The sequence below is a fragment of the Pongo abelii genome, chromosome 17 (assembly GCF_028885655.2).
Source record: "Pongo abelii isolate AG06213 chromosome 17, NHGRI_mPonAbe1-v2.0_pri, whole genome shotgun sequence".
Classification (NCBI taxonomy): domain Eukaryota; kingdom Metazoa; phylum Chordata; class Mammalia; order Primates; family Hominidae; genus Pongo; species Pongo abelii.
In genome coordinates, this window is record NC_072002.2 from 47,823,589 (window position 1) to 47,845,995 (window position 22,407).

Here is a 22,407-nt window from a genome sequence, read left to right on the forward strand (position 1 = left end):
ATATTCCTAGGAATCTGGAAGGACATGTGCACATGTAGGGCTGTAAGCATAGCCATAAAACATGGAAGATGACCCTAACCTCTCACTTCTGTGTGAAATTGAAGGTCTGCACAAATAAGAAGTAAAGGTGAAGGTGGACTTTTAAACTGTCTGCCTGGACAATGAAGGAATGCCCACAAATCACACAGAGACTTTTGGCAAAATCTGTTAGACTTGTTGTTCAAGCATTTAAAGAAATTTCTGTCATTCATTAGCTAACCATTGACCTAACTGAGCAGACATCTGTAGCCACAGATTTAAAAGAATATAGATTTAAAAGTATTTAACAAGAAATAGCAATAACACAAACACTAGTAGTGAACAGCAATAACAAGCCTATTTTAAATGTCCAGTTTTTTAAAAAATATGAGATACATAGAGAAACAAGAAAGTATAGCTCATATTCAGGGGGAAAAAAGCAATTCACAGAAACTTTCCCTGAGCGTATCCTGACATTGGATTTACTAGACAAAGACTTTAAGTGAACTGTCCTAAATATGCTCAAAGAACAAAAGGAAACCACATCTGAAGAACTAAAGGAAAATATGCATCTTTGCATGTCTTATAAATTTTTGTTTTATTTCATACATCATGTACACAAGAACAATGGGTATTGATGTGTCAGACTTTGTATTTTTTTTCCCTCTTGGAGATTACAAGTCCTTTATTCAAATTGGACTGAGTATTCAAATTCTTCTTTCAGTCAAGTTGAGCTGATGCTATCCCTTAGCTTTAGTTGCATGAGTTTCTCCAGTTACATTTCTGACACCCAACTTACACACCTGCCTTTTGAATGTAATCACTTTTGGAAATGTGACACTTTTAAAGACAACCTTTTTTATTGTTGTGCCTTGAATTCTGATCATAATATCAATGTTAATAGAACTTAGTTATTTTCTTTTCGTTAGCATTTGCTAGAATCTTCTTTTTTCTATTTATTTTTCACAATCTGCTGTCACTTTGTTCTAGGCATGGTTCTAGTAAATAAAATGCAGCTTGATTTTTAACTATAAAGAGCTAAGATAATTTAACAAAAATTAATTCTTTATTATTGTTTATTTATTTGAACTTAGTCCTGCCAACTAATATGGTGTTCTATATATATGATACTCTTTCTCTCTTTTTAAAAAAAAATTCTGTCTATTATTTGTCTTTGTTCCAGTTATTTACCTATAAATATAGAAGTTTTAAAGTTTCTTTCAAGAATAATGATTTCCTTTAAACTTTTAATACTCATGCAGGATATGATTTTTAACAGCATTTAGATTTAATCTGTTCTCAGTCTCTCTCATATACTTAGCTTGCCATCTTGAAGCCAGATGTCTTTCTCAGATACGTGAGGTCATGCTTCACTGAACTTTTTGGGGAGATACATTTTATTCATATGTCAGCAATCACTTATGCTTTCAAAATTTCTCTTTTCCAACTCTGGATTTCAGTTCCCAATGCTTTGCTGAATTCATACTCTGGTTTCTGACTCAGTAAAAATGACAGTGAGATACAAGGGAAATTTCCCATGAACTTAGAGGGAAAGAGACTTGGAGCCAAAACTATGGTGGTTGAAAAGAAGGAAAGAAAATTAGTCACTAGTTTGTTCTGCACACAAGTTTCTGGGTTAAGATAATACTTGCTACATATTTAAAATTGAGCAGGAATATATTTCAAGGAAAATATATCTTGCCTGTAGATTGTATATGAGAATGATAGTGAAAAGTTCCTAAAATTCTAACCCCAAACTCAGAGATACAAGATATCTGAACTGAATACCTCCCTGTGGTCCAGGGATTGTTGTTGTACAAAGGTGAACAAAAACAGATATTACACAAAGACTTTTAAGTACATAAATAAATAAATTTGTATTAGGAGGCTACATGAGAGATGAAATGTTTAGGCTTTTTAAACTTTTTTCCACCAAAAGAGATACCAAAACCATAATAGAATCACTAAAGAAAGCCCTTCCCCTTCTTAAAGAATGAGTTTAGGGACCCTAGAAGGAATGAACTGTTCAATTCAGTTGTCTGGGAAAAGTTAAGGTAATTAGACTTTTTGTTCTAAGGGATGAAAACAAAAAGCTGTCTAACTTCAAAGAAGTGGATTCCCCAGAGAAAATGTTAAAGTACATATATAATTCTACACTCTCTATCCCCTCTCCCATAACAAATGTGTGTTTATCTGTATGACTGAGATTGTCCTTTTTCACAAGTGGAGATAATGCTTGTGCACACCCTAAGCAAAACTTACTAGGTATAAGTCCTTTGGAAATGTTTAGCCTTAAAAAACTACCAAATGAAAGGCTGAAAACAGAATTGAATATAGCATCATTTCAAAAGTATGACATTAGCAAGCCAATGCAATATGCAATGGTGACAGGTGGGCCATACCTTGCATTGATAAAAGATTTGCCTTCTGGATAGGAATATGAAAAGCAGTGAAAACAGAAATCATACATTTGTTGACATGAAGAATTGATTAAACTAGTGTAATTAACAAATAATCAAACCAAGAAAACTAAAGCCAAATTCATTAATTTTTTTTTTTTTTTTTTTTTTTTTTGAGACGAAGTCTTGCTGTGTCACCTAGGCTGGAGTGCAGTGGCACAATTTCAGCTCACTGCAGACTTCGCCTCCTGAGTTCAAGCTATTCTCATGCCTAAGCCTCCTGAGTAGCTAGGATTACAGGCCTGCACCACCATGCCTGGCTAATATTTGTATTTTTAATAGAGACAAGGTTTCACCATGTTGTCCAGGGGGGTCTCAAACTCCCGGTTTCAAGTTATCCACCCACCTCACCCTCCCAAAGTGCTGGGATTACAGATATGAGCCACTGCACCCAGCCTCATTAATAATTTTAAATTAATCATGACAATGATGTTAGTAACTATTTTTACATTTGCATTGAATGAACATTTTAGAAAATAAATATGTGTGTATCAGAGCTTTTAGAGGAGTGGTTCTCAAAATGAAACATGAATCAAAATCTTCGTGGGAGAAGAGGCTTGTTAAAAATGTAAATTATTGGGTCTTACTCCTCAACCCAAATTTAAATTCCTTACTTGTGAAAAGGGTCTGGAAATCTAGATTTAACAATTCCATCCCCCTGCTCCCACGTACAGACAGTCATTCTGGTCATTCTGTTGCAAGTTATTGAATAGATAGATAGCACTTCAAGCACATGAATCAAAAGGTAAAACATAGATAAAAACTAAGAACTGTCATGTTATCCAGTGTGAGTTAGGATTCAGTTATTTTCATTACTTTATATTATTTTAAAATAGTGATTTTGTTTTTAGGTAATAAGTTTTAGTTAGCCGTAGAAAGTAATATGAGTAAATCTACAACATAATGAAATTATTACAAAATAAATTAACATAATTAAGAAGAATTCTAGATTGGTTTTCTAGTAAGATGTTAGAAAGGTATGATGGTTGTCTCCCTCCTCCGAGAGTAACAATAGAAAAACTAGATAGGGAGGAGGGGTGGAGCATCATGGCCAAATAGGAGGCTCCATTGATCATCTCCCTTTCAGGGTCACGAAATTTAACAACTACCTACACAAAAAAGCATCTTCATAACAACCAAAAATCAGGTGAGCCCTCACAGTACCTGGTTTTAACGATATATTGCTGAAAGAGGCACTGTAGCAGGTAGGAAACACATTTCTGAATTGCCAATGCCATCCCTACCCCATCCCCTGGCAGTGGCCCCATGGCATAGAGAGAATCTGTGAACTTGGGAGAGGGAGAGTGCAGCAATTGTGAGACATTACATTGAACTCAGTGCTGCCCTGTCACAACAGAAAGCAAAACTGGGCTGAAGTCAGCTGATGCTTGCCCACAGAGGGAACATTAGGACTAGCCCTAGCCAGAGGAAAATTACCCATCGCAATGGCCAGAACTTGAGTTTCGGCAAGCCTCGCCACCACAGACTAACATGTACAGAAGTCCTAAATAAATTTAATAGGCATTCTACGCACAAGGACTGCAACTGCTAGGGAAGTTCCCATGCTGAACTGGGCTAAGAAACAGTGGACTTGAGAGGCATGCAGCCTATTGAGACGCCAGCTGGGGTGGCTAAGGGAAGGCTGTCTCACCCCTCCCCTCATCTCAACCTGCACATTCACAGCTACAAGAAACACTTTTCTTTCACTTGAGGACAGGAGAAGAAAGAGTAAAGGTACTGTATCTTGCATCTTGGATTCCAGCTCAGTCACAGTAGGATAAGTTATTGGGCACAGTTGTGAGGCCCCTATTCCAGGCTCTAGCTCCTGGTTAACATTTCTAGACACTCCCTGAACTAGAAGGGAATCCATACCTTGAAGAGAAGGACCCAGTCCTGGCAGGACCCCCACCTGCTGACTAAACAGCCTTTGTTCCCTGAACAATCAGCAGCAAAATTCAGGTAGTATGCCATGGGCCTTGGGTGAGACTCTGAGACTTGCTGGCTTTAGGTGAGTCTCAGCACATTCTCAGTTGTGGACGATATGGCAAGAAACTCCTGCCTGAGAAAAGCGGAGGAAAAAGTAGAGGGAACTTTCTCTTTTACCTTAGGTCCCTGCTCAGCCACAGAGGGACAGGGCACCAAGTAGGGTCTTTGGGTCCCCAGTTCCATGCCTTGGCTCTTGGGTGGAATTTCTGGATGTTCCCTGGGCCAAAGGGGAGCTCAGTTTTAAAGGTTGAGTCCCCGGCCAGACAGCATTTCCCACAAGCTGAATGAAGAGCCCTTATACCTTGAGTGAACATCAGCAGTAGTCTGGGCCTGTGGTGGTAGTGGCTATGGAGTGAGGCTTCTCTTACTGTGGAAAGGGAAAGGAAGAGTGGGAATGACTGTATCTTGTGATTTGAGTGCCAGCTCAGCCACAATACAATAGAATACCAAATAGACTTCTGAGGTTCTTAACTCCAGTTTCTGGCTCCTGGACAGCACCTCACAACCTGCCCAGGACGTAGGGAAACTCACCACCCTGAAAGGAAGGACACAAGCCAGGCTGGCTTCACTGCCTGCTGATTGTAGAGCCCCAGGGCCTTGAACAAACATAGGCTATAGCTGGGTAGTGGTTACAGTGGGCCATGGGTGAGACCCAGTGATGTGCAGCCTTCAGGTCTGAACTAATACACTCCCAGTGATGGTAGCCACAAGGGTATTTGTGTGTCACTCCACCCCTAGCCCTAGGTGGCTCAGAGCAGAGACAGAGAGACTCCATTTGTTTGGAAAAAACTAAGGGACAAGCATAAGAGTCTCTGCCTGGTAATGAAGAGAATTCTTACCCATGACCACCAAGGTGGTACCTCTACAAGTCTGCAAGAACCACAGCATTAGTGGGCTTAGGGTTTCCCCTAAGGCCGATACAGCTTAGATCACAACACCCACATTCTTTCCAATACCTGGAAAGCCTTCCCCAGAAAGATGAGTACAAACAAGTTCATACTGAGAGGATTATAATACCTAACCCTTTAATGCATGGACACAGACAAACATCCACAAGCATCAAGACCATCCATGAAAACATGACCTCACCAAACAAACTAAATAAGGCACCAGAGATCAATCCCAGAGTTACAAAGACATGTGACATTTCAGCCACAGCATTCAAAATAGCAAAAATAGTTTTGAGGACGCTCAAAAAAATTCAGGATAACACAGAGAGGGAATTCAGAGTTCTACCAGATACATTTAACAAACAGACTGAAATAATTAAAAAGAATTAAGCACAAAGTTCAGAGTTGAAAAATGCAGGCTTACTGAAGAATGCATCAGAGTATATTAATAACATAATTGATCAAGCAGAAGAAAGAAATAGTGAGCTTGAATATAGGCTATTTGAAAATACACAGTCAGAGGAGACAACAGAAAAAAGAATAAAAAATAATGAAGCATGCCCACAGGATCTAGAAAATAGCCTCAGAAAGGCAAATCTAGGAGTTACTGGCCTTAGAGAGGAGGTAGAGATAGAGACGAGATTAGAAAGTTCATTTGAAGGAATAATAACAGAGAATTTCTCAAACCTCGAGAAATATATCAATATCCAAGTGCAGGGAGGTTATAGAACACCAAGCAGATTTAACCCAAAGAAGGCTACCTCAAGGCATTTAATAACCAAACTCCTAAAGGTCAAGGATAAAGAAAGGATCCTAAAAGCATCGAGAGAAAAGAAACAAATAACATACAATGGAGCTCCAATATGTCTGGCAGCAGACATTTCAGTGGAAACATTATAGGCCAGGAGATAGTGGCATGACATACATATATATTTTTTTTCTTTCTTTTTTTTTTTTTTTGAGATGGAGTCTCGCTCTGTCACCCAGGCTGGAGTGCAGTGGCACAATCTCAGCTCACTGCAACCTCTGCCTCTCAGGTTCAAGCGATTCTCCTAGCCTCCCGAATAGCTGGAATTACAGGCACCCACCACCACTCCTGGCTAATTTTTGTATTTTTAGTAGAGACAGGGTTTCACCATAGCAGTCAGGCTGGTCTCAAACTCCTGACCTCAGGTAATTCACCTGCCTTTGCCTCCCAGAGAGCTCGGATTACAGGCATGAGGCACCGTGCCTGGCCTGGCATGACATATTTGAAATGCTGAAGGAAAAAAAGTTTAGCCTAGAATAGTATATTAGTGAACGTATTCTTCAACTACGTAGGAGAAATAAAGACCTTCTTAGATAAACAAAAGCTGAGGGATTTCATTAACACCAGACCTCCCAAAATTATAAAATGAGAACTTCAGTCAGAAAGAAAATTAATGAGCAACAAAAAATAACCTGAAGACACAAAACTCACTGGTAATAGTAAGTGCACAGAAAAACACAGATATTATAACACTGTAACTGTGGTGTGTAAACCATTCTTATCTTATGTAGAAAAACTAAAAGATGAACAAATCCAAAATAATAACTACAAATTTTCAAGACATAGACAGTACAATAAGACATAAATAGAAACAGCAAGAAGTGAAAAAGCAGGGAGATGAAGTTAAGGAATAGAGTTTTTATTAGTTTTCTTTTTTCTTGATTGTTTATGCAAACAGTGCTAAATTGTTATCAGCTTAAAATAATGGGGTGTAAGATAGTATTTGCAAGCCTCATGATAACCTCAAATCAAAAATACATAATGGATACACAAAAAATAAAAAGCAAGAAATTAAATCATATCACCAGAGAAAATTATCTTTATTAAAAAGAAGACAAGAATGGAGTAAAGAAGGAAGAGAAGGCCAAAAGACAAACAAACAAAAAAATGGTATTCATAAGTCCTTACTTATCAAGAATAACATTGAATGTAAATGGTCTAAACTCTCCAGTCAAAAGTCATAGAATGGCTGAATGTATGAAAAAACAAGATCCAATGATCTGTTGCCTACAAGAAATACACTTCACCTATAAAGACACACATATACTGAAAATAAAAGGATGGAAAAAGATATTTCATGCCAACTAAAACCAAAAAGTGCAGGAATGGTTATATGAATATCAGACAAAATAGATTTCAAGACAAAACTATAAGAGACAAAGAAGGTCACTATATAATGATAAAGGGGGCAATTCAGCCAGATTATATAAGATTTGTAAATATGAATGCACTCAACACTGGTGCACCCAGATATATAAAGCAAATTATTAGCACTAAAGAGAGATAGGCCTTAATACAATAATAGCTGGAGACTTCAACATCCCACTTTCAGCATTGAACAGATCTTCCAGACAGAAAATCAATAAAGAAACATCAAAATTTATCTGCACTATAGAACAAATGGACCTGATAGATATTTACAGAACATTTCATCCAATGGCTGCAGAATACACATTCTTTTCCTCAGCAATGGATCATTCTCAAGGATAGACCATATGTTATTTCATAAAAAAAAGTCTTAAAACATTTTTAAAAAATCTGAAATAGTATCAAGCATTTTCTCTGACCACAATGGAATAAAACTGAAAATCAATAACAAGAGGAATTTTGGAAACTATATAGATAAATGGAAATGAAATAATATGGTCCTGAATGATCAGTGAATCAATAAAAAAATTAGAACACAGACCAGCCAGGCCATCATGGTGAAACCCTGTCTCTACTAAAAAAAATACAAAAATGAGCCAGGCGTGGTGACACATGCCTATAGTCCCAGCTACTCAGGAGGCTGAGGCAAGAGAATCACTTGAACCTGGGAGGTGGAGGTTGCAGTGAGCCGAGATCACACCACTGCATTCCATCCTGGGCAACAGAGCAAGACTCTGTCTCAAAAAAAAAAAAAAAAAGAATAAAGAAATTATGGAAAAATTTAGAAATATTTTGAAACAAATCATAATGGAAACACAACTTACCAAAACATAAGCGAAACAGCAAAATCCGTACTAAGAGCTATAATACTATAGCTATAAATTTATTGCTATAAATGCTTACATCAAAAAATAAGAAAAACTTCAAATAAACCACCTAACAATGCATCTTAAAGAACCAGAACAGCAAAAGCAAACAAAACCCAATTATTACAGCAGATTTCTTCACAGAAATAGAAAAAAATCCTAAAATGATATGGAACCACACAAGACCCAGAAAAACCCAATCTAATGTAAGCAAAACAAAAAAAAAAAGGAGGAATCACATTGCTCAACTTTAAATTAATACTACAGAGCTATAGTAACCAAAACGGTATGATACTGGCATAAAAATAGACACATAGATCAGTGGAACAGAATAGAGAACCCAGAGATAAATCCATATATCTACAACGAACTCATTTTTGGCAAAGGTTCCAAGAATATACACTGGGGAAAGGACAATCTATTTGATAAATGGTGCTGGGAAAACTGGATATCCATATGCAAAAGGATATTTACTTAGCATGAAAAGGGGGAAATAATCTCAAAGCATAATAATATCATAAGAAATATTCAATAAAATATTATTAGGTATGCCAAGAGATGACATGACCAAAGCCAACAGGAAATAAGTAGATTTTAATAAAATAATCAAATATAATACACATATTTGAGTTAGCACACAAAGACTTTAAAATTATTATAATTGATATGTTCAGAAAAATAGAGAACAAATTATTGAAAATATTGAGTTTCATCAGAGAATTAAAATATACAATAAAAAATACACAACTGAGATTCTAGAACTTAAAATACAATGTCTAAAACCAGAAAGTTACTAATATGTTTACCAGCAAATTAGAAATGGCAGCAGACAGCATGAGTAAACTAAGGTACAGATTACTGGAAACCCAAAATAATGTACAAAAAAAGACCTATAAACTGTGTAATAAGAGTCAGTGAAAAAGAGAGAGAGAGAGAGAATGAGAGAGAGAGAGAGAGAGAGAGAATGGACCATAGGCAATATTTGACATGTCCGAACATCTTTAAAAATCTCTAGGAATCCCTAGAAGGATAAACAAAGGTTACCCTAGGCTTGTCATGGTAAAACTGATGAACAGCAATAAGAAAGAAACAAATCCTAAAAGCAAGAAGAGAGGAGAAAAGACTACATTACCTGCAATAGAGGAATAATGAGACTAAAGATGGAACACAATGGAATGACACAATTAAAGAAATGAAAGGAAAAGCTGCTAACCTAGAATTCTTTAACCAGTACAAGCATTTTTTACTGTACCTCGATGGAGGTAAAATAAAGAGGTTTTTCAGACAGAAACTGCCAGAATGTGTTGCCTGCAAACTTGCACTAAAAATATAAAGCAATTAAAATTCTAGAGCTGCGCTATATAAAAACCTTGTAAGTCATCAATGCTTAGAACAACACAAAATCTGAACACACTAAAAATCAATGACTTTCTTTATCAGAGAATTGAAATCACAGGGCAAACCACCACCCTAAAATTAGGAAAGAGACATGAATACAGAGACACACCTGAGATCTGCTTACCTAGAGCTGTTGGAGCCATAATCTGCTAGAAACACATAATGGCCATTTTCATCAACTGCTGGAAGCTGAGGATACATAGACAAGCTTGAGAGTGAAAATTCCTGGGGGCCCCATCATTTCATGGATTTTAACTCTAGGAACTCTGCCAGGTTCTCAACGAAAAGATCTTATAAAAATGCCCTCCTGATTCTGGCAGGGGCAATGGTGAGTATCCATTTTGAAAAACACCAGAGCATTCTTCATAAAGAAAAGACCTACTCTCCAAGGGAAAAGACTTTATCAGAGCTTATCTGACCTGCGGAAAAGACAATTAGCCAACTCTAGCACCATCTATCCTTCCTGTCTCACACAAAGAAGAAATAAACAAAGCTGAGAAGCTTTTTTTTTTCTTTTTTTTTTTTTTTTTTTTGAGCCTGAGTCTTGCTCTGTCACCAGGCTGGAGTGCAGTGGTGTGATCTCAGCTCACTGCAACCTACACTTCCCAGATTCAAGTGATTCTCCTGCCTCCGCCTCCCGAGTAGCTGGAACTACAGGCGCACACCACCACACCCACACCTAGCTAATTTTTGTATTATTAGTAGAGACGGGGTTTCACCACATTGGCCAGGATGGTCTCCATCTCTTGACCTTGTGATCCGCCCTCCTTGGCCTCCCAAAGTGCTGGGATTACAGGCATGAGCCACCGCACCAGGCCATTGAGAAGCATTTAAAAGGTCACAGCTCAGGGACGCAGGCCCACTAAAACACTGATTTTAATCAAAAGATTATCAAAGGCTTCCTCTCCCCCTCACCTTACCATGACATCAGTAAGGCAAAAGTATAAGAAAATTGAATTGCAACTAAAAGAGCTGCAAGACACAGAATCTGTTTTAAAAGGGATTCTTAGGGAAATTCAGAGATAATAGGAAAGGAAAAAAATAAGGATACTAGAGAAATTGAACCCTCTGGCACCCATAGCTACAGTGAGCATTGAACACAGCTCATTGATATGCTAAGAAAGATAATAAATAGAATCATATAAAATATTCTATTAAAACCAGAGAATGAAGAAAATGAGAAGATAAGCAAAGAACAACTGCAATTAATATAAAATACTTGCAAACATGGTATATATTAATCCAACTATACCAATGATAACTTTAAATGTGAGTGTCCTAAATATTCTAATTAAAAGACAGAGACTGTCATAATAGTGAAGGGAAGACAAGGGCCAACTATATGTTGTCTACAAAAATCTGCCTTAATATAAAGATGTTGGGAACAGGCCCCCAAATCTGGCCATAGACAGGCCCCAAAACTGGCCATAAACAAAATCTCTGCAGCACTGTGACAGGCTTGTGATGGCTATGATGCCCACGCTGAAAGTTGTTGGTTTACCAGAATGAGGGCAAGGAACACCTGGCCCACCTAGGGTAGAAAAACCACTTAAGGCATTCCTGAACCACAAACAACAGCATGAGCTGTGCCTTAAGGACATGTTCCTGCGGCAGATAACTAGCCAGAGCCCATCCCTTTGTTTCCCGTTTTAATCTATAATCTATAAAAACAATGCTTATCACTGGCTTGCTGTCAATAAATATGTGGGTAAAACTCTGTTCATGGCTCTCAGCTCTGAAGGCTGTCAGCCCCCTGATTCCCCCTTCGCACTGTATATTTCTGTGTGTGTGTCTTTAATTTCTCTAGTGCCGCTGGGTTAGGGTCGCCATGACTGAACTGGTCTCAGCGAAAAGAGGCATCTAGGTTAAAGGTAAAGCGATGGAGAAAGATACGCCATGGTAACACTAATCAAAAGAATGCTAGAGGCCAGGCGTGGTGGCTCATGCCTGTAATCCTAGCACTTTGGGAGGCCAAGGCAGGCAGATCACTTGAGGTCAGGAGTTCAAAACCAGCCTGGCCAACATGGTAAAACCCTGTCTCTACTAAAAATACAAAAAAAAAAAAAAAAATTAGCTTGGCATAGTGGTGGATGCCTGTAATACCAGCTGCTTGGGACGCTGAAGCAGGAGAATCACTTGAACCCGAAAGGCAGAGGTTGCAGTGATCTGAGATCATGCCATTGCACTCCAGCCTGGGCTACAGAGTGAGACTCTGTCTCAAAAAATAATAAAAAAAAATAAAAGAATACTGGAATAGTTATATTAACTATATACAAAGCAGACTTCAGCACAAGGAAAATTATTAGGGATAATAAGGGGCACTACTTAACAACAAAACAGTCAATTCTCCAAAAGGACATAACAATTGTTAATGTATATGCAACTAACAACAAAGCATCAAAACACACAAAGCAAAAATTGATAGAATTGCAAGGATAAATAGAAAAATTCACTATTATACTTGAGGACTTCAACATTGCTCTATCAGTAATCCCAACAGTGAAAAAATATCACAAAGCATATAGTTGAATTGAACAGCACCATCAATCAACTTGATCTAATTGACATTTATAGAATACTCCATCCATCAACAATAGAATACACATTCTTCTCAAGCTCACATAAAATATTCACCAAGATACACCATTCTGAGCCACAAAACAACTTAGAAAATTAATAAATAGACATCACACAAAGTATGTTCTTAGACAACAATGGAATGAAACTAGATATGAATCACAGAAAAATAACTGGGAAATAAATAAATAAATAAATATGAGATTAAATAACACTCTTCTAAATAATACATGGGTAAAAGAGGTCTCAAGAGAAATTTAAAAACATTTTGAACTACATGAAAATAAAATACCACTAATCAAAATTTGTGGGATGCAGCAAAATCAGTGCTTATGGAGAATTTATAATATTAAATCTATATACTAGAAAACAAAAATATCTCAAATAATCTAAGATTCCACCTTAGGGAATTAGAGAAAAGCAAGCAATTAAAGCCACAGTAAATACCTTAAGCCAAAATCAAGCCTAAGAAAAGAAAAACATCACAGCAAATAATCAATGAAATTGAAAAGATAAAATCAATAGAATTAATGAAAGCAAAAGCTGGCTTTTTGAAAAGATAAAACATATATATAAACCTCTAAATAGCCTATCTAAAGAAAAAGTGGTGGGAGTGGGAGGAGAAAGAGAGAGTGAGAGTGAAACCATGAACAAAATTTCTAAAAAAGAAATTCTAGTGGCAGAATGAAAATGATGCCAATAGTTACTTTGAAATGGAGGAAGCAATAAAGACCAATGAGTAAATAGGCAGGTATTTATAAAATTATATTGTGCATTCTACAGTTTAATTTGACTAGCCTGAAATAGAAAAAGTATATTGTATATGCAAAATAATAACTATAACGTGTTGTGGAATTTAAAATCCTACAGAATTAACATGCATGACAATAGTAAGGCAAATGATGATAGAATTCACAGAATTATAATGTTCTAGGATCTGGCATTATCAAGAAAGTGATAAAGACCAATAATTTTATGAGATACATTAAATCATACATCCACTGTCTAGAAATCTCTAAGGTCACCACAAAAAGAATAATGAAAGAATGTAAATACTTAAGATAATGAAAGAATGTATTATGGATGGCAAAATAAAATAATTAGAAATATTTTACTAATTCAAAGAAAGACAAGAAGTGATAGAATAATGAACATAAAGAGATCTGTCACATGTAAAGCAAATTGCAAGATGGTAGCTATTGACCCAAGTATATAGATAATTAAATTTAAATTGAACAGATACTTCAATAAAATAAGAACCAGACTCATTTTTAATGATATGATAATTAGAAGAGATAAATAATAAATTCTATGACACAGAATATTTCAAGGTAAAGAGATGAGAAGCATTACCAGAGTTGTTGGGTGCATTTGATAATAATAAAGGAGACAATCCATCAGATAGATATAACAATCTTAAGTCTATGTGCACAAAATTACATATTTGAAAATATATCAAGTAAAAACTGACATACTAAGTGGTGACATAGACAAATCTACAATTATATTAAAGATTTTAATGAACTTTCATCAATAGCTGACAGAAAATAAAGTGTCATTTTTCTTTATTTGGCTTTTACCAAAAGACAAAACTTGAAACTGTAATGAGAATTTTTCCAAATGAAGAGTGATTATTTGCGATTTTCTGTCCTCTGGAGCTCTCAAATCATAATCCATGCCCATTCTTCTTCTTTGAACCCACAGGGCTCTATAAACTGAGATCTGACCTCTCATACATGTTGTTTTACAGAGTAGCTAATACTTCCAGGAGGAAATGTCCACAAAAATGAAATAATGAGATATTGAAGAGAACATTCATTCCCAGAGGAAAAAAAGCATATTGCAAAACAGGCTTTCAGATACTGAAGCATTAGAATAAACAAATCAAAAAGTTTAAATAAATGTGATAATACAACTTTAACATGTATTAAAAGAGAAACAAGATATTTTCAATGTGAATTACAATAAACACATTGAAAAAATGAGTTGAAAAATAAGTTGGTTGATAGAAAGGGTACAACGGTTAAGGTTGAATTGATATAACTGAAAAATGAATTCATAATTGTAAGACGCACTTGACTAACTACCCAAAAGGAAGACTAAAATGTAAATACAAAATTTTATTAAATTTAAGAGATTTGGAAAGCAGAATAAAAATATATACAAGAAATAAAACACCAATAATAACAGTTATAGAAATTGAGAGGAGGAAATATTTAAAAAAACAATGAATAATCCTTTTCAGGAATTAAAAAATATCAGTATAAAAAATTTATCTTAGTCTTTTCTGGTTCCTAGAACAAAAATACTGTGTGGCTGATAAACAACATTTATTTCTCACAGTTCTGTGGACCAAGGAGTCTGGGATCAAGACGCCAGCAGATTCAGCCACTGGTGAAAGCTGATTCCTCACACATGGCACCTTCCGTGACCTCACATTATAGAAAAGGGATAAACAAGATCCCTCAGGCTTCTTTTAAAAAGAGAAAAAAATCTATCCATGAGGGCTTCACCCTCACAACCCTAAAATCCCCTAAAGTCCCCACCTTTTAATACTATAATATTAAGGATTAGGCTTCATCATATAAATTTTGGGGGGACACAAATATTCAGACCACAGCTAAACAATTTCTAGTGCAAGAGAATTATTCAACAGGAGAGATTAGTAGAGGAACACACCTGTGTATTAAAGAATATATCAGAGACAACAGAAACTTCTAAAATCTTCAGAAGGAAGGAGCAGATCAAGGAAAATAATCAGATCAACACATTTTTCAACACCACTGGAAGCAATATAAAGAAGGAATCATATTTTGAAGGCATTGAAAAAAATCGAACATAGATGCTTAGATCTAGCCAAGATAATTCAAATATTAGGGCATGAGAAATATAGTCTCATGAATTTAAATAAAACCTTAGGTTTTCCCCAAAAGAGATTTTCATGGAAACAGTTTTAAATACATTTTTATAACATTTTAAATTATAACATTTTTTATATTTTAATAAATCTATGCAGTGCCACAAAAGAGATATGAAGAACAGATTAAATATGTCAGCAAAGTTTATTGTTTTCTTTTAAAATATAGTGAGCATCAGAGAAAACAAAGTGTGTATTGCCCCAGAATTAAAATCTTGGAAACATCAAACTAGTAAGAACAAAAGGAAAGTGTAGAAGAGGGCCGAGAAAGTATAGTAAATGTATCATCTTGTTAGAGGTGAGAGATATTGATAAAAATGAAAATATAAGTAAAATAAGAAAAAAAGAATTACATGATAAAGTGAACTAATAGAATTAGATAAAAATATATTTAAAAAATAGATGAATTGTAAATTTTCTAAACTCACTATTCAAGACACATATTAGGATTGGACTTTAAAAATAACAAAATCAAGATATATGATGTTTACAAGAGAAAGACATAAAGAATAAAGACCTGTAAAGACTGAATCATTTAAAAAGTGAAAGCATTCTGCCAGGCAAATAGGAACCAAAAGAATCTGGTTTAGGTAAACTACTATTAGAAAATTGTACCAAACCATACGAATATATAGAAAACTAGATATGTCCTATATCTTCCCAGCTTTTTGCTTGGAGATATTTCTGATCTGTGACACAGGGAGGGGGAACCAAAGCAGGGTCTTATGTGGACAGCACAGATATCAGAGTTCTAGGAGGCAGAGGTACTTGGAAATTTGGAAGGCGCGGTAACCAAGACAAGGGAACCACACAGAAAAAGGGGTCCAGAAATCTTCAAGTCAATTCAAAGAATGACAAAGAAAGTGTAGGCTGCATATTCTACAGAGCTCACAAAAAAATGGACATGTGTATTTCAATTAGCCAGAATAAACAATCTGTGCAGAACACCTGCAGCCTTCAGAACGGGCCCCTGAAGGGTCATGCATTTGTAGAGAGCTAAATTAGCTCCAAAGGAAAATCTACTATAAGTGTACCATAAAGTCAAAAACAAACTTTAAATAACAAAATAGAAAATCTGAATAGCCCCATATCTCCTCTAAAAATTGAATTTACAAGTAAGACACGAGAAGACTACATCCAGATGAATTCAATGGTAAATTATATACAAAATTTCTTAAGAAAAAATACCATTCTTATACAAAATGTTTCAAAAAACAGAGGAAGCATGTGTCAACTCAATGAGAAGGCATTACCCTGACACCAAAACCAGGAAAACAAATCGCAAAAAAAAAAAAAGAAAAGAAAATTACAGACCAATTTCCTTGATTGATAGTTAAAGGCTACTTACCATAAATAACATTTTATATTGTTTCTTTGTTAATAACCCAGGAGATTCAATGTTCTCAAAAGCAATGGACCATAGTAAGATTCTGGATAGCTAATGGTTTTCTGTGAAAATGGGTGGTAAGAAAGAAGAATCAACATGATTTTAGGACATGATAGATATGGAAGTTTGCACTCAGGAAATTGATACCATTTTAGTTCTTCTTATCCCCTATATAGTAATTTTGTATTTCTTTGTGCATGTGTTTCATTGCAATTTTACTTTTGATTATATTAATAATACATATTCATTAAAGAAAATTTGGAAAATAAATAAATGATCAATTGTTAAGACTTCAATTTTGTAATCTCAAACTGAAGCGCTAATAACATTGCACACGTTTCTGCACTGTTGTCTGAATAGGACTTACAGATTCTTCAGAAAGGAGAGCTACTCTTCTATGACTCTCTTCTGCTCTGTCTTATACTGAGTTTACAATTGTGTTTTATTTACCTTTCACTTAAACTAGATTGGTTTTACTTACAAACATAATAAGCACAGAGATAATGTCATTTAAAAATGTCCATTATAATTTTATCTTGGAATATTTATTTTGGTGGTTATTGTTAGTTCATTTAGGCATGAGGATTTTGTTTCCCATCTGACTAGACATTTATCTGATCATGTTAGAATATTGTAGCATCTGCCTGCAATAAAAGTTTCATGCAAAGTACTTTTATCACAACTCCTTAAGGATGGAGGAGTGAGACTTCCCTAAGTCTAAAAGAATTGGTTTAGTATTTTTATGCTTGCCTGCTAATAAATATTTAATTGTGGCAGTATTTGCCTGAATATTGCTTTCATTATAACATATAACCTAGCAGAAAGTTTGTGGAGGAACTTTTTACCACCCTCACCTGCCTCAGACAGTTGAAGAATGCTCTAATTACAGATGGCCAAACTGGCTTGGGTCAACTCAGTTGAAAACAATAACTCCTTATAATCAGGAGTAAGAAATATTACTTCTGTTTCTTCTCCCTTGTCTCCCTTCTCTTGTCTCTTACCACGAATTCAGAATCTCAATGTATTTATATAAATATTATAATGTACTTAACTTCCATTAAATAGGTTTTTAATGGTTTTTCCAGCTCTAAACAATCTCATAAAAATAAATATAGCATTTTAAAAATTCATAGCTAGATCACTTCTTACTAGAATGCTAGATTGGCCTGAAGATATTTCAATATTTTAAGTAATTTAATTTAAATTTTAAAATATTTAGGTATTAGTAGATTCAATTTCTCAATGCTGATTAATTACATTGATTGTTTTCAGTACCTCATGCATAATGATTCTGCTTCTGCAAATAGAAACCAAGGTTTTTTTTTGTTTTTTTTTTTTAGGTAAAAACACATATCACATCTTTTTCTTCTTTGAAACTACAACTTTAGCTGCCAGCAGAAGTTCCTTGGGGGTTTTAAAAACATCAATCAGTTTCACAGCTGGAGAGAGAGTACTTTTTTAGAGAACAATTTTAGCTAAAAGAAAAGTAGGTTTTGTCGTTTATGAAAGCACATAATGAGTTAAATTTAAGAAATCGCAAGAAACAGCTTTTCACTCACAACTGACTTTATGTGCATACAGAAAAAAAAAAAATAGAGTAGGCAAAGTAACTAAACATTTACCTAAAATCTTTACATCCCAGTTATGTCTCAGGACTGCAAATAGTGAAGTGTGATATAGCCACAGGGCAGACTTGGCCTGGGGATGCTATCTGTTCAATTCTGCCAAAAAAAAATCCCTGATACACCAGTGTTAAGTCAAAAGCACTTTATTATTTGTACTTCTCCCTTAATTGAAATGTCTGAGCCTCAAGTCTGAACCTCAAGTCTAAATCTTCACAGAAAAGGAAAATCCGAAATCTCAAGTGAAAGCATTACTTAGCATAGACTTAGGTTAGAAATTGTATTTTATTTACCTGTCGCATGAACTAGATTATTTGCATTCACAATCATAATAACAAAAAGATAACATCATAAAGAGATCTCCATTATAATTTTATCTTGAAATATTTATTATAGTTGTTATTAGTTCATTTAGGCAGAATATTATAGTTATTAATTGTATCTTTTTGCATTTTAAAGAAAAATATGTTTTTTAAAGGGATGATTATTTGACATATGTAGTAAAGCTTGGTTAATGAGAATTTTGTTTTTACCAATATTTTAAAGGGGACAATTTCCTTCCCTATGTAATTGCCACAATATTTTGATGAGTATGCAAAGGAATCAGGTTATACTTTAGTCAATTAAGATAAACGTAAAAATGCACTACTGAATAAAGCTCATTCTTTTTTTGTTGTTGTTTTTGTTTTTTTCTGTTTTTTGTTTGTTTGTTTGTTTTGAGATGGAGTCTTTCGCTCTTGTTGCCCACGCTGGAGTGCAGTGGCGTGATATCGGCTCATTGCAACATCCACCTCCTGGGTTCAAGCTATTCTCCTGCCTTAGCCTCCCGAGTAGCTGGGATTGCAGGTGTGCACTACCACATCTGGCTAATTTTTGTATTTTTAGTAGAGACGGGGTTTCACCATGTTGGTAAGGCTGGTCTCAAACTCCCAACCTCAGGTGATCCACCCACCTTGGCCTCCCAAAGTGCGGGGATTACAGGCATGAGCCACCACGCAAGGCCAGCTCATTCATTTCTTATTGGTTCAGACATATGAAAGAAAACTACTGTGCTATATAAGAATAACATATCAAAAGCTATTACTCTTTTTTATTTTTTACTTTATTTTATTTTTTCTTGAGACAGGGTCTCACTCTGTTACCCAGGCTGGAGTGAAGTGGTACGACCTCACTCAGCCTTGACCTCCAGGCTCAAGTGATTCTCCCACCTCAGCCTCCCAAGTAGCTGGAACTACAGGCACGTGCCACCATGCCAGGCTAATTTTGTTGCTGTTGTTGTTGCTGTTGTCATTGTTGCTATAGAGGTGGAGTCTCACTATGTTGCCCAAGTTGGTCTTGAATTCCTAAGCTCAAGCAATCCTCCCACCTTGGCCTCCCAAAATGCTGGGATTACAGGTGTGAGCCACCATGCCCAACAGCTGTTTTAATAGTTTATAAGTTTGTGTGCAGAAATACATTCATCTATGACAAAAATATGACATGGCAATTTGGTAATTGACATTTAATTTCACCCAAAGAATTGTTTTAAATAATCCACAGAGATTTCCCTCAGAAAAATCCATCAAACTTAGAAGGAAGGAAGAATGCTTTATTTCTTTTGTGATTTTAACTAGCTTCTATGTTTAAAAATGGGAGAAAATTATTGACTGTGAAGATGGATTAATGTTAATAAAATCATTTCAAACCCCCATTTTGATATTTATTGTGTAAATACTAATGTATGAGACAACTCAAGTGTACTTTGAAACAACAAATTGAGACTTTCAGTTCTTGATTGAAGATATTTGCTCATATTATTTGATTTGTCTGACTGTAGTCTTTGAAATTATCCATTTTACCCAGAATCTTTATTTATTTATTTATTTATTTATTCATTTATTTTTATTTCATTAGCTTTGGGAGAACAGGTGGTGTTTGGTTATTTGGATAAATTCTTTAGTGGTGACTTCTGAGAATTTGGTGCACCCATCACCAGGGCAGTGTACACTGTACCCAATGTGTAGTCTTTTATCCCTCACCTGCCTTGAACCCTTCCCCTTAAGTCCCCAAATTCCATTATATCATTCTTATGCCTTTGCATCCTCATATCTCAGCTCCCACTTATAAGTGAGAACATACAATATTTGCTTTTCCATTCCTGCATTATTTCACTTGGAATAATGGTCTCCAACTCCATCCAAATTGCTTCAATGCCATTATTTCATTCCTTTTTATGGCTGAGTAGTATTCCATGGTGTGTGTATACATACATATATATGTGTGTGTGGGTGTGTGTATATATATACGTGTATATATATACACACACCCACACTCACACACATTTTCTTTTTTCACTTGTTGGTTGATGGGCATTTAGGTTGGTTCTATACTTTTGCAATTGCAAATTGTGCTGCTATAAACATGGATGTGCAAGTGTCTTTCTTATATAATGACTTATTTTCCTTTGGGTAGACACCCAGTAGTGAGACTGCTGGATTGAATTGTAGTTCTACTTTTAGTTCTTTAAGGAATCTTCATTCTGTTTTTCATAGTGGTTACTAGTTTACATTCCCACCAGCAGTGTGAAAGTGTTCCCTTTTCACCACATCCACACCAACATCTATTACATGTTGATTTTTTTAATTATCACAATTTTTGGAGGAGAAAGGTAGTATCTCACTGTGGCTTTAATTTTCATTTCCCTGATAGTTAGTGAAGTTGACTATTTTTTAGTATGTTTCTTGGTGATTTGTGTGTCTTCTTTTGAGAATTGTCTATTTGTATCCTTTGCCCACTGTTTTTAAATTTAATTTTATTTTAAGTTCCAGGATACAAGCACAGAACGTGCAGGTTTGTTACATAGGTATACATGTGCCATGGTGGTTTGCTGCACCTATCAACCCATCACCTAGGTATTAAGCCCCACAGACATTAGCTATTTGTCCTGATGCTCTCCCTCCCCCAACCCCACCAACAGGCCCCGGTGTGTGTTGTTCCCCTCCCTGTGTCCATGTATTCTCATTGTTCAGCTCCCACTTATGAATGAGAACATGTGGTGTTTGTTTTTCTTTTGCTGTGTTAGTTTGCTGAGAATAATGGCTTCCAGCTTCATCCATGTCCCTGCATTCCTTTTTATGACTGCATAGTATTCTATGGTGAAGATGTACCACATTTTCTTTATCCACTCTATCGTTGATGTGCATTTGGGTTGATTCCATGTCTTTGCTATTGTGAATAGTGCTGCAATAAGCATATGTGTGCATGTGTCTTTATAGTAGACTGATTTATATTTCTTTGGGTATATACCCAGTAATGCACTTGCTGGGTCAATGGTATTTCTGGTTCTAGATCTTTGAGGAATCACCACAATGTCTTCCACAATTGTTGAACTAATTTGCATTCCCATGAACAGCATAAGAGTGTTCTTATTTCTCCACAGCCTCACCAGCATCTGCTGTTTCTTGACATTTTAGTAATTGCCATTCTGACTGGCGTGAGATGGTATCTGATTGTGGTTATGATTTGAATTTCTCTAATGATCAGTGATGTTGAGCTTTTTTTCATAGATTTGTTGACCACATAAATGCCTTCTTTTGAGAAGTGTCTGTTCATGTCATTTGCCCACTTTTTGATGGAGTTATTTTCTTCCTGTGAATTTGTTTAAGTTCCTTGTAAATTCTGGATATTAGACCTTTGTCAAAGAGGTAGATTGCAGAAATTTCCTCCCATTCTGTAGGTTGTCTGTTCACTCTGCTGATAGTTTCTTTTGCTGTGAAGAAACTCTTTAGGTTAATTAGAGCTCATTCATCAATTTTTGTTTTTGTTGCATTTGCTTTTGGGGTCTTAGCCATGAATTCTTTGCCTGAGCCATCTAGAAGAGTTTTTCCGACATTATTTTATAGAATTTTTATGGTGTCAGGTCTTAGATTTCAGTCTTCAATCCATCTTGAGTTGATTTCTGTATAATGTGAGAGATGAGCATCCAGTTTCATTCTTCCACATGATGCTTGCCAATTATCCCAGCACCATTTGTTGAATAGGGTGTCCCTTCCCCACTTTATGTTTTGGTATACTTTGTCAAAGATCAGTTGGCTGTAAGTATTTGGCTTTATTTCTGGGTCCTCTATTCTGA

At 35.6% G+C, this 22,407-nt stretch overlaps 1 protein-coding gene across 1 annotated transcript in view; it reads left to right on the top strand.

The window, feature by feature from the left end:
- The first annotated feature begins 424 nt into the window (after window positions 1-424).
- ASXL3 (ASXL transcriptional regulator 3) overlaps window positions 425-22,407 on the top strand; it is a 249,075-nt gene continuing 227,092 nt past the window's right edge. Inside the window, exon 1 of the mRNA XM_054537787.2 lies at window positions 425-430. The gene's annotated coding sequence lies outside the window, so the exon portion shown is untranslated. The remainder of the gene's footprint in view (window positions 431-22,407) is intronic.